The sequence below is a fragment of the Anolis sagrei genome, chromosome 2 (assembly GCF_037176765.1).
Source record: "Anolis sagrei isolate rAnoSag1 chromosome 2, rAnoSag1.mat, whole genome shotgun sequence".
NCBI classification, from domain to species: Eukaryota; Metazoa; Chordata; class Lepidosauria; order Squamata; family Dactyloidae; genus Anolis; species Anolis sagrei.
Genome location: NC_090022.1, coordinates 230,900,571 through 230,914,064, shown reverse-complemented (window position 1 = coordinate 230,914,064; position 13,494 = coordinate 230,900,571).

Below are 13,494 nucleotides of genomic sequence, written 5' to 3'. Positions count from 1 at the left end.
CAGGTCGCAGTTTCGAATCTGGGGAGAGGCGGATGAGCTCCCTCTATTAGCTCCAGCTCCTCATGCGGGGACATGAGAGAAGCCTCCCACAAGGATGATAAAAACATCAAATCATCCAGGCGTCCCCTGGGCAACGTCCTTGCAGTGTGCCCGTCTATTGCTGAACTGACAGGGAAGTATCCTAGGATGCTAAGAAAGCCCCATCTGATGAAGTCCTTATTTCATTGATGGCTTGCTGGATTTTGCATATGTTTTTAACATAACACAGAATACAGTGTAATGCCATAGTACCAGCTGCATATAATCACATTCTTTTATTGTTGTGTGAAAGACTTGGCAGAGGCTCTCGTGTACAGTATTCTTTCCATGTTTCATAAATGATTCTTCATTTGCTGGTATCTCATCAAGAAGAAGATCATAGCTAGAATTTGCCATCTGCCTCAGTTAAGAAGTTATTTTCTATTGTTGTGTTGGGGGTTGTTCTGAACAACATCACCATGTTGTGCCTTTGGCTGTCTAAGGATATGAAATCAGTGTGGATGTTCTCTGTTTTCTGTGTATGCATTCCAATTCCACCTTATGGAATTGTTCCTGGCACATGAAATAAGTTGCCTGCCGATATTTGTTCCCCATCAGTTCCTTTCATTGTTTCATCATGCTTGATTAACTGTACTATTGTTAGCAAGACACGTACCTTCTATCAGGCTAACTGCAGCCACTTGTAAACCAGGCTCTAATTGCTGAGCATCCTGAAACTGCCCTCTAGCTCAGGGACCACCATCTGTTTATTCTCTGATTCAGGTTATACGAACTATCATTCACTCATATCTATACTTCAAAATTATTATAGCTAGAGGAGGAGGAGGCGGAGGAGGGGGGGGAGCAGGAGGGGGAGCAGGAGGAGGAGGAGGAGAACAACAACTACTACTGCTACTACTACTACTTTATTTTTATACCCTGCCTCCATCTCCCTGAAGGGACTCGGGGCGGCTTTCATGGGGCAAAGCCCAAACACATACAGTTAAAAACATAGCAAATAAAATATTAAAACAACATTAAAACAGCATTATAACAATAGTAAGACAAGCACCATAAGCAACAACCAGAAATACTTCAAGTCTTGGGGAGGGGGGGGGGGGCTGGTGTGCAAACAAGTTAGAAAATAAGGTGCATAGATCACATAGCAAAGTAAGGATAGAGCAGTTGTAACAGGGTAATTTCAGCTTAGAAAGGGGAGTAATCAAATACAGGGACTTGATTTTAGGCCATGGTTAGGGACAACCTGTCAAGGGAATTGTCAATTGAATGCATAGCGGAACATCCACGTCTTTCGTTCCTTATGAAACATGGATAGGGAGGGTGCTAGCCTGATCTCTCTGGGGAGGGAGTTCCAGAGTTGAGGGGCCACCATCAAGAATGCCCTTTCTCTCATCCCCACCAACTGCTCCTGAGACAGGGGTGGGACGAGAAAAGAGCCTCCCCAGAAGATCTTAGAGACCATGTGGACTCGTAGGGGAAGACACAGACATGAAGCTAGGCAGGTCTTGAACTGTACTTTAGAGCTTTATAGGTAATAACCTGCACCTTGAATTGGGACCAGAAACTTGTCGGCAGTCAGTGGAGCTATTTAAAGAAGGGGTTGACTGCTCCCTGTAACTTGCTGCAGTTAGCAATCTGGCCACCGCCCTTTGCACCAACTGTAGTTTCTGGGCCATCTGCAAGGGCAGCCCCATGTAGAGTACATTGCAGTAATCCAACCTTGAAGTAAATAAGGAATGGACCACCATGGTCAAGTCAGACTTCTCGAGACATGGTCTCAGCTGGTGCACAAGCTTTTACTGTGCAAAGGCCTTCCCGGCCACTGCCAACACTTGAGCATCAAGCATCAGCATTGAGTCTAGGAGGACCCCCAGACTCTGGACCTGTGTTTTCAAGGGGAGTGTAACTCTGTTGAACACAGGTTGCCACCCTATACCCCGATCGGCCGAGTGACTGACCTGGAGGACCTCTGTCTTATCAAGATTCAGCCTCAGTTTCTTGGTCCTCATCCAGAACTCTTTGATACTTCCCAGAATGTGTTTCAGTGGAAATTTTCCTCAGAAATATAAAAATATTGTTTGGTTAGATTATTCTGGCAGGCCAGAACGTCTTAAGAGTCTTAGGGCATGCTGTGTTGGGCCCCTTCTACACTGCCATACAATCCATATTACCAAAGCAGATCATCCACATTATCCTCTTTGAACTGGATTATATGAGTCTACACTGCCATATAGTTCAAAGCAGATAATCTGGATTTTAAATGGCAGTGTAGAAGGGGCCTTACTTGACCAATCCAACAAAATAAAGTGTAGGCTCCACCTAAATGCTTTTTCCCTCTTCCCATCAACCTCCCAAATGATGGCAGATCTTGTTTTAACAACAGAAGGTTTTTTATATAGCCTAGTTTTTCCATTGCCCAAGCAAAGAAGGGCCCCATCTTCTTCTGTTCTCCCCTCCTCTTCTGTTTGAGGTTCACCAGAATGGTAGGGGTTGTGGATGGACATAAGAACTAAGGAGAGAAACATCACCAGTTCCTCTAGAGGCAAATCCTCTGTATCCAATGTGATGTTTTTAGGACTTGATCTGCACTGCCATAAAATCCAGATTACTATCAAATCAGATAATCCAGATTCTTTCTTTCTTTCTTTCTTCCTTTATTTCCCACCCTTCTCACCCTGAAGGGGACTCATGGCAGCTCACAGCAAAGGCACAATTCATTGCCTTGAATACATATAAAATAAAACAACATATACTTTAAAAACACATAATTAACGCATATCAATTAAAACAATTACTTAAAATCATTGTCTGCTTTGAACCAGATTATATGAGTTTATACTGCCGCACTTTCAACCTTACGTGCCTCCTACCATTTCAGCACTTTTAACCCTGTACCCCAGTGCGCCAGCCGAACCAGTTTTAATAATGTCCTTGATGTCCTGTTCATTGTCGTTATTTGCTATTTGTTGATTTGCTTAGTTATTGTGGAGTTATTTTATTTTGTTTATTGTTTGATTTGCTTGTTATTGTGATGTTACATTCTATATTGTATTGTGTCTTGTGGCTTCGGCCTGTGTAAGCCGCATCGAGTCCTCCGGGAGATGCTAGCGGGGTACAAATAAAGTTAATAATAATAATAATAATAATAATAATAATAATAATAATATGGCAGTGTAGATAGGGCCTAGGTCTCTGCATCCAACATAATGCTTTTGTTTTCCACCAGAAGATGTTGGGCAATTGATTTTTTTTCTGTTTTATATTTGACCACCATTTTGAACCTTGTTCTTTTCCCCTAAACATTTTATCCCTAAACTGTTTATTTATTTGGCTACTTTCTCTTTCTTCAAAGGCCTCTGAAACTTTATACCATATAGCCAGTTGTCACCAACCTTTACCCACGCACCCACACAGACACACATTTTGTTTAATTGTACAAACCGATACACTTTATGCATCACAGAATTTGTTTCTGAGAGCAAATATGTTTTTCATTCACTGTATGTCTTGCATTATCTACAACAACAGCAACATCACCCATTAATTTGATTAGGACAAAAGAAGTCAAGAATTGGGCTTAATGAGTTTCCATTCCTCATCTTTATAGCATTTATTAACTGGAGACTGTTAATGAAACAATACTGCATACATTACTTACGAATGAAGTTTGAAAGAGACTCATTAGTTGACAAGGAGTTGTAGAGAACTAGTACAAAAGAAGTACATTAATAAACGGCACAAGCTTGCAAAACTGTAACCAGCACTAAAAGAGCACACAACCATTTTGTCAAAAGACCTTGCATGTGACAGAGTGAGCTCATCTCCAAAGAAATCATGGCATGGGGTACAATCATGCTCTGCGGTGGGTATCCAGAACCGGCAACAAGAGTGATGAATGACCACTAAACCAACAAAAAGAAGTGCAGGAACATTCATGTTTACTATACAAACCATGAAGCAAATAAGTTGTTTATAGTCACTACATTTAAAGTCTTTGATTTTAAAATAATAGCCCTGGTGGCGCAGCTAGTTAAACCACTGAGCTGCCGAACTTGCTGACCAAAAGGTTGGTGGTTCGAATCCGGGGAGTGGAGTGAGCTTCTGATATCAGACCCAGCTTCTGCCAACCTAGCAGTTCGAAAACATGCAAATGTGAGTAGATCAATGGGTACCACTTCTGCGGGAAGGTAACGGCATTCCATGCAGTCATACTGGCCACATGACATTGGAGGTGTCTACGGACAACGCCGGCTCTTCGACATAGAAATGGAAATGAGCACCACCTCCCAGAGTCAGACACGACTAGACTTAATGTCAGGGAAAACCTTTACCTTTACCTTTTAACCAGAATTGAATGATGTAATGTTAATGTCTATTCTTGATTGTAAGGGTGCAAAGTAAATGGAGCATACATGACCTTTCTCTGTGGACTGTAAAGTTGTCAACTTCTTTTCCCTACATCCAGCTGATCAACTGAAGGAAAGAAACCATTGGGATACTTATAGGCCAAAGCTGGATTCAACTACTCACCAGCAAAACCAATACTTCTCTATTCTATTCAGGGTCATTTAAAGACATCTAAATTTTAAACATATTCTTTAAATGGGATGGTCATCTATACCTTGAGCCATGCTTTGCCTACCTTAAAAATGCTGCACCAGTTTTATTTTTGAACCAACTTCCTAGACATAATCTTTGCTTTGCATGCTTAAGAAATGTTGTACCAGAGCTTATTTTAGGTTATTAACTTGCCCCTTTCAGAAGAATGAAGCCCATTTAAGTTACACTAAACACCCCTCAAACAATTACTAACAGAACTGCCATCTTGTTTGGCTTGTTTGTTTATTAATTGTATGCATATTCTGATTTTCTACCACAAAAATTGAATGTTCCAAATGGTTGTACTTACTTGGGAATAAGACAACACGACCCAGTGAGACTTATTTCTGAGTAAATGTGGAGGGGATGGTGCTGTGAGGTAACCTGGAACATATTTATGCTACCAATCTTCATTTTCTAGGTTAGTAGGTCAGTCTGACAATAGACTGCAGCTCAGTGTGATATTAGACTGTACGAACTGTTTTTCTCTTACCAGAAATCTACTCAAAGATCTCCATTTAAAAATGTGGTTTGCATTATCAAAAGGCTTTGCATTTGTCAAAATACTGTTTTACCCACTCTTCTTCCTTTAAGCAGAGTCTCTGCAACTATTATGTTCACAGAGAGAATTTGAAAAGGTTATTTATGTGCACTACAGCTCCCACAAACTTCCAACTAGGGTGCCCACTGGCCATGCTGATTGAGAGATTCTGGAAATAATTCTTCTCAAGCTCTGCTCACAATTTCTTGTTTGCTCAATGTGGAGTCAGTGCTCTGACTGTGTGGGTTGACTGCATTTGTCCAGGCTCTTGGGCATGAAAATGAGTGCTATAAAAGAGTGCTGAAATTCAATGATTCAAACAGTGTTACTCTTGCCACTTAATTCCTTGAGCCTACCTATTTCCTCTGGACTTGTTAACTTCTGAAACTTTTCTGCATACTGTGTTGGCCAATAAAGAGGACAAACAAACTTGGAGTTGGCAAGCAAGTAGAGAATTTATGATACCTACAATTGAGCCCGAGTAGCCATTCAATTGAGTGGGGCGGTCTAATCACTTAATGTAAGCCTTGAAACAAACAGGGAATTGGTCGAGACTAGGTTTGGTCTCTGAAACAATAGTCAACCAATAAGTGCCGTGTATGAAATTATTCTCTTTGGATTATATGGTTAAACATTTTAAACAAGGTGTCATTTGGTGAGGATCTTTTAAATAGGTTCTATTCAAACAATACAAAACTGATACAAAATATTTTGTTTCCTGCAAATTATGTCTTTCGCTCACTTTGGTCAAGTTTTACAATAGCCAGTCAGCCATGCTATTTTGACATAACACAGAAAACTCCATATATACTTGTTCCCATTCCAAGTACCAAAATTACAACAACAATAATGTAAATAATTAACCATTTTCAGGTTCACTGTGATTGAGGCTCCTGCTTAGCAAATTGCACTACAGCTTCCAATGTGCGTTGTACCTCTGATACTAAGGAAACTTACTTACTTAGGTGATCCCTCGTAGTTCGAGGATGATGGTCTTCCACATGTAGTGTCTTGGTGGTGGGTCCGTAGGTGGTGGTGGAGCCCTATTCTTGATCTGCATGTTCTCCCGCAGTGAGGACATCAGTTTTCAGATGGAAGACGGTCCTGGTCAGGGTTGGCTTGATGTGCCTTCCTCTTGGCACATTTCTCCCTTTCGCCCTCCATTTGGGCCTCTTCAAATGTTGCAGCACTGCTGGTCACAGCTGACCTCCAGTTGGAGCACTCAAGGGCCAGGGCTTCCCCGTTCTCGGTGTCTATGCCACAGTTTTTAAGGCTGGCTTTAAGCCCATGTTAAATTTCTTTTTCTGTCCACCAACATTCCATTTTCTGTTCTTGAGTTCTGAGTAGAGTAACTGCTTTGGGAGATGGTGATCGGTGAACGTGGCAGTCCAGCGAAGTTGATGGCGGAGGAGCATCACTTCAATGCTGGTGGTCTTTGCTTCTTCCAGCCCACTGACATTTGTCTTCCCAAGAGGTTTTCAGGATTTTTCGGAGGCAGCACTGATGGAGTCATCCCAGGAGTTGCAAGTGATGTCTGTAGACAGTCCATGTTTCACAGATGTATAGCGGAGTTGGGAGGACAATGGCTTTATAAACAAACACCTTGGTATCCCCAAACACTCTCTGCTTCATTCGGAAGAATGCTGTACTTGGAGAGCTCAGGTGAAGAGAAAAAGAGGAATACTTAATAATACCAAAAAAAAAAGGGGGGGGGGGTTGAAACACATGTTTCTGAAGCATCTGTAAACCCTGCTGAGAAGAATCCCAGATGGATGAAAATCTTCACCACTCAGGAAGATTCTGTACAAAATCCATATGTAGTATATTTGAACAGAATATATCATTTTCTACACATGAAACACAATTTTCTGTCACAAAAAAATATTTCTGCCCTGGAGTATTATTTTCTATGCAGAACGTGCTGTTTCTTGCACACAGAAATGTCATGTGCAAATTCTGCAGAATAAATCCTGAACTACAGATAGTCTTTGAAAATAGTGGAGTGTTTGAGGATGTTCTTTATGCATTACTAAAGTTACTTGTTAGTTCCTTCAAGAACTAAATTAGTGAAGTACATCCCCATATAGAGGCCTGCAAGGACATTCTCACTCCTTACAGTGGAGGAACTGTATTCTCAAACAAATGCTTTTGGGCAGATGGAAAGGCTCCTCCTGAAATAAATGGGGACACAGACACCAATACATTATACAGCAAACTGGAGATAAGGTTGTGAAAACCAGATGGAATAATTGAATGGAAGACAGTACACCACACTTATCTTGAGTGAAATACTTGAATGCCCTTTCAGAAGTTCATCTTGACCAAGGTCAGGGATGTTTCAATATCTTTCCACCTTAAACTACTTATGGAAAAAACATGGGAGGACAATGAAATTTCCTCCCATCTCTTCTCTCTCACTTAAAACAATTCCAATAACATTCCATTAATCCCACTTTTTTCCAACAACTTCCTCAGCATGTTTTGTGCCTACCAACTGTTAAAAGGCTTCTTTACATTGCAAACTCCAGTTTATTTTTCATGGAGCAAATATTTAAAAAATATTCAACCAGTGTGAGTCAAACATGCTTAATCAGTCAGAGCAATTTGCTCCTTAATGTTAGGACCTAGAGGTCTTTTAAAAACTCTGATGTATTTTTTTTTCATTTTTAGTTTTGTTTTCTCTACCAGTATTGTTAACCTTTGCTATTCTCTGCTTCTTTTCATCTGGAGAAAACTGTGTCCTTTAATTAGATCATATTCAAAGTTATTGCGATACAGACACAACAACAGGTAAAACCTTACAGAGACCTAGCTCAAACTCAACATGTGCATAGAGTTTTAACTGGTCTGGTAGTTTTATTTTTCAGTTACTAGTTAATTCTCAACATCCAGGTTCCTGCTGAGAAAGGATATTGCTTGATAAAATGTTATTGAAGAAAACACATAGGTTCCATCCATCAAAATCTGCTTCTGCTCCTGGAGGTGGGCAATATGGTTCCTTCCAGATATTTTGGATGACATCTCCTCCTCCTCCTCCTCCTCCTCCTGCTGCTGCCTCTCAGGCCCCTCTAAGTGGTCCAAATATGTGCACTTTCGGAGGGGTCACTCTGGAACAGATTTTTAGGGTATACAAAGAGAGAGGAATTGTTTTCTTCCATGTCAGTGAGGCAGAGAAGTTGTTCCAGGTTTTAGTCTGAACTTTAAAGCAGCTATCCAAGGTACTCAATGCTATTACAACTGAACTGACAAGGGAGTCATCAGCTACCAGTGCCATTCATATGAAAGTTAATGGGAGAAAACTGAGACATCAATTTGCAATGCAGGAAACATTTAATTGACCTGGGCATTTGTAGTCTTAAGAGGGACAAAGAATATCTTGCTGCAGTCACTCTGGCCATAGTGTTGGAGTGCTGGGGCAGAACATTCTATGTATCTCATAAAACTACAAATCCTATGATTCCATAGGGTGAAGCTGGGACAATTAAAGTGGCATGAAATGATATAATTTGTAGTGTATGTGACCCTATTTAAAATATTTATATCTCAACTGATAAACCCTCAGAATTTCTCAAAAAGTGAATGGGACACATATAAAAAAGATCTTAAAATGGTGAAATTTGGGACAAGACCATAATTATTGAGTGCTCATCTTGATGCAAACCCTACTGGAGTCATCTTCTCAGAAAAACTTATGATAAACCCAACTAATAAAACGGCTTCTGAATATTAAGTTGTATTTGCTGAAGCACTCTTTCAAGAGTTAAAGGTAAAGGTTTTCCCCTGACTTTAAGTCCAGTCATATCCGACTCTGGGGGTGGCGCTCATCTCCATTTCTAAGCCGAAGAGCAGGCGTTGTCCACAGACACCTCCAAGGTCATGTGGCCGGCATGATTGCATGGAGTGCCGTGACCTTCCCGCTGGACTGGTACATATGGATCTACTCACATTTGCATGTCTTCGAACTGCTAGGTTGGCAGAAGCTGGGGCTGACAGTGGAAGCTCACACTGCTCCCTGGATTCAAACCTGCGACCTTTCGGTCAACAAGTTTAGCAGCTCAGTGGTTTAACCCACTGCACCACCGGGGGCTCCAAGAAGGTATGCTTTAAGTTTTGGGATAAGTCTACAGAAACCAATGGACATAAAGTCCATTTATAACTGGGGTTTGGCTTCAAAGACTTAAATCCAGCATACAAATACGCAGCTTTAAAACCCACTAAAATTGACATGGCAAGTGTACCTTTCAGAACTTGTCCATCTTAAATCTTTGAAATCCCAGGAATAAGTATTATGTCTTTTTGCCATAGAATATATATTTGTTTGTACTGCTTTAGTAAGCCATGCAAACAAATATACACCTGTGGCCTAAAGACATAGTACATATAGTACAGGGCTACCTTGCTGCCTTTAGGTGTACTTGAAAATGCTGCCCCATCCTCACTGTTGAACGTTAGTAACCACATGGGAGGCAATGTTTGCAGTCACAAACAAAATGATGTTTTCAGCAAGGAGAAAAGTTTTACTAGAATAAACTATATGCTTTGGACACAAAGAAAGATGGGGTCTGCCACTACTCACTGAGTGCATCTACACTGCAGAATTAATGCAGTTTGACACCACTTTAATTGCCATAGTTCAATGCTATGGAATCATGGGATTTCTAGTTAGGTGATGCACTAGTACTCTTGGGCAGAGAAGGCTAAAGACCTTGTAAAGCTATAACTCCCCTGATTCAATAGCACTGAAACATGGTAGTTAAAGTGGTGTCAAACTGAGAGAAAGAGTTTTGTTGGGGGAAAGTGGTAATAAGCCTGTGTAATCTATAGGTGAGGAACCAATACAACAGACCGTTGGACAAGGGAACATATCAGGTCACACTACCTACTGGTACCTGTCTCTGCCTCCATTGCCCCCTAGTGGTACATTGTCACTTGTGCAAAGTGGGTTATGCACTGCAGTTCTTTATTTCCGAGACAAGATAGGTGCATCCACAATGTTATTCAACTTTTGTATGTGTGTGACAAGTAGCCTTTGCCTCAGGCAGCAAAATTTCTTGGGCTTGCTAAACTCAAAGAATATCAAAAATATACCAGAAAGGAGTCTGGGCTCTCATGTTGACTCTAACATGGCTGACCCTTCCTCCTCCATCTCCAATGAGAAGACAAGAGTGCACTGTTGACAGTGATAGTGCAGCAGGAACTGGGGCAGAAATACTGTGAACTAATACATTTTAAAGTGACTCCCTTAAGTGAGTCCCGTGGAAAAGCTTCATCCTGGGTAGTCTCCATGTTTTCTTGGGTCTTTGGAGAATATAGTCTCAGTGGGCCCCCTATTTCATAAAGTCCTCTAGCTAATTTGCTGAGGTTGGCCCTAGTCTTACAAGACCAGGCATGGGCAAACCTCTGCCCTCCAGGTATTTTGGACATCAACTCCGAGGAATTATGGGAGTTGAAGTCTAAAACACCTGGAAAGGCGAAGTTTGCCCATGCCTGTGCTAGACAGTGGCATCTACTGCTTCTCCATCTCAGAGACAGCCATGGTCTAGACCAGAGTGAGAAGGGAAAATAAAATATTTCAGAGATGAAGAGTAGGAACAAGTCTGGGGACTGGCCTTTGCTGAACTATGGGCCCTTTGTAGGTATATATAAACATGCCCACCTTCAGTGTCAAACCTGTAGCAGGATATCTCTATCCAGGGGTATATCTGCACTGTAGAATTAATGGAATTTAACACCACTTTAACTGCCATGGCTCAATGCTCCAGAATCATGGGAATTCTAGTTTGGTGGGACATCAGAACACTTTCATAGAATCATTGAGTTGGAAGAGACCTCATGGGCCATCCAGTCCAACCTCCTGCCAAGAAGCAGGAAAATTGCATTCAAAGCACCCCTAACAGATGGCCATCCAACCTCTGTTTAAAAGTAGGTGAACTATAAATCCCAGTAACTACAACTCCCATCTGAGCTCATATTTGGGCATATTGAGTATTCGTGCCAAGTTTGGTCCAGATCCATCATTGTTTGAGTCCACAGTTCTCTCTGGATGTAGGCAAACTACAACTCCCAAACTCAAGGTCAATGCCCACCAAACCCTTCCAGTGTTCTCTGTTGGTCATAGGAGTCCTGTGTGCCAAGTTTGGATCAATTCCATCATTGGGGGAGTTCAGAATGCTCTTTGATTATAGGTGAACTATAAATCCCAGCAACTACAACTCCCAAATGACAAAATCATAATTTTTGAGTGATGGTCACTCCTTGTGTTGTGAGACATTTTGGTGTGATTTTGTTCATTGGTTCTTTTGTTTTTAAGGTGCTCTTTCAGTTTCTGAAACAGGAACAACATGCACAGAGTTATGGTATGCCTTTTACAATAAGGATGTTGTTCCTGTGAACAAATCATGTTGCTTTGGTGGCTGTGATCAGACTAATGGAAAGCGTTACTGTTGATACAGAGCTGAGCTGACCCTGCCCTCAGAGCTCTTAGGAGGAAGAGCCGGACATAAATCAAATAAAGGAGAAGGAGGAGAGGGAGATGAGGTTCCTTGGATAATTCTTTCCAAATTTCAGGAAGACCTGTTTTTGCTAGTAGCCACCAGACAGTTCTGATCCCCAAGTTTGTCATGAAACAAAATACACACAAAGCAACATCTTTCATAAAAACAACTGATGATCTATATGGTGCAAAGAGGCTATTAGTCCTTGAACGCCACTGGATTTAGTTTCCCTCTTTCTTTTCTTCTCAAAAGACTCTACATGAGTTAGAGAACAGAATAGACATAAGAAATGATTGGGTATTTTCTATCTAACTTTTTTCCCCCTTTTGCCTTGTATATTTGCTATCTTCCTGGTGAACCTTTCTCAGGGAGAAAAATGGCAAAGATTAACATCCATCCTGCAAGGGCAAACATTTGAAAACCAAGCCGTGGGATGGAATGAGTAAACATTTCAGCAGGAGGAAAACTCTGGTCCATCCCCCCCTTCTCTTCATTTTATCCCGTATTTATTTTAACAAGGAAAACTGCATTCCAGCACTTGCCCTCTCCCCAATACACACACATCTTGAGGGCAAAGGCACACACACAACACGATTTTATAGTAGACTCTCACTTAACTGGAACTCAAGCAACTGACAAAAAAAACCCCCCGAATAAATAATACTTTATTTTTTAAAAAATACAGTAAAACAGCAGAACTGTTACATTATGTTTGTCCTTATATGTCTCAATTTGATTTTAATTACTGTATTTAAATATTAATATCACATCAATACAGAGGTATGGTGTGAGGTATAGTATTAGTTAGGTCTATATTAATTTGTGAGGTATAGTATTATTTAGGTCTATATTAATTTTTTGTTGTTTATTTGTTCAGTTCTTTGGGACCTCATGGACCTATTAAGTATATTATCTTATTATATTAATAATAACTATATTGGGTTGCTGTGAGTTTTCTGGGCTATATGGCCATGTTTGAGAAGCATTCTCTCCTGACGTTTTCCCCACATCTATGGCAAGCACCCTGAGAGGTTGTGAGGTCTGTTGGAAACTACGCAAGTGTGGTTTATATATCTGTGGTGGGAGAAAGAACTCTTGTCTGCTTGAGGCAAGTGTGAATGTTTTAATTGGCCAGCTTGATTATCATTGAATGGCCTTGCAGCTTCAAAGCCTGGCTGCTTCCTGCCAGGAGGAATCCTTTGTTGGGATGTGTTAGCTGGCTCTGATTGTTTCCTGTCTGAAATTCCTCTGTTTTCTGAGTGTTATTCTTTATTTAATGTTCTGATTTTAGAGGGTTTTTTAAAAATACTGGTAGCTAGACTTTGTTCGTTTTCATGGTTTCCTCCTTTCTGTTGAAATTGTCCACATGCTTGTGGATTTCAATTGCTTCTCTGTGTAGTCTGACATGCGGGTTGTTAGAGCGGTCCAGCATTCTGTGTTCTCAAATAATATGACTGCCAGTATTTTAAAAACTCTAAAATCAGGAAGGTAAATAAAGAACAACTCTAAGAAAACAGGGGAATTCCAGAAAGGAAGCAATCAGGGCCAGCTAACACCTCTCAACAAAGGATTCCCCCCAGACAGGAAGCAGCCAGGCTTTGAAGCTGCAAGGCTATTCGATGCTAATCAAGGTGGCTAATTGCAACATTCACACTTGCCTTCAACAGACAAGAGTTACTTTCTCCCACTCTGGACATTCCACAGATATATAAACCCCACTTGCCTAGTTTCCAAGAGACCCTACAACCTCTGAGGATGCCTACCATAGATGTGAAACATCCCTGTTATGTCAGCTCCACTGGCTGCCAATTTGCTTTTGAG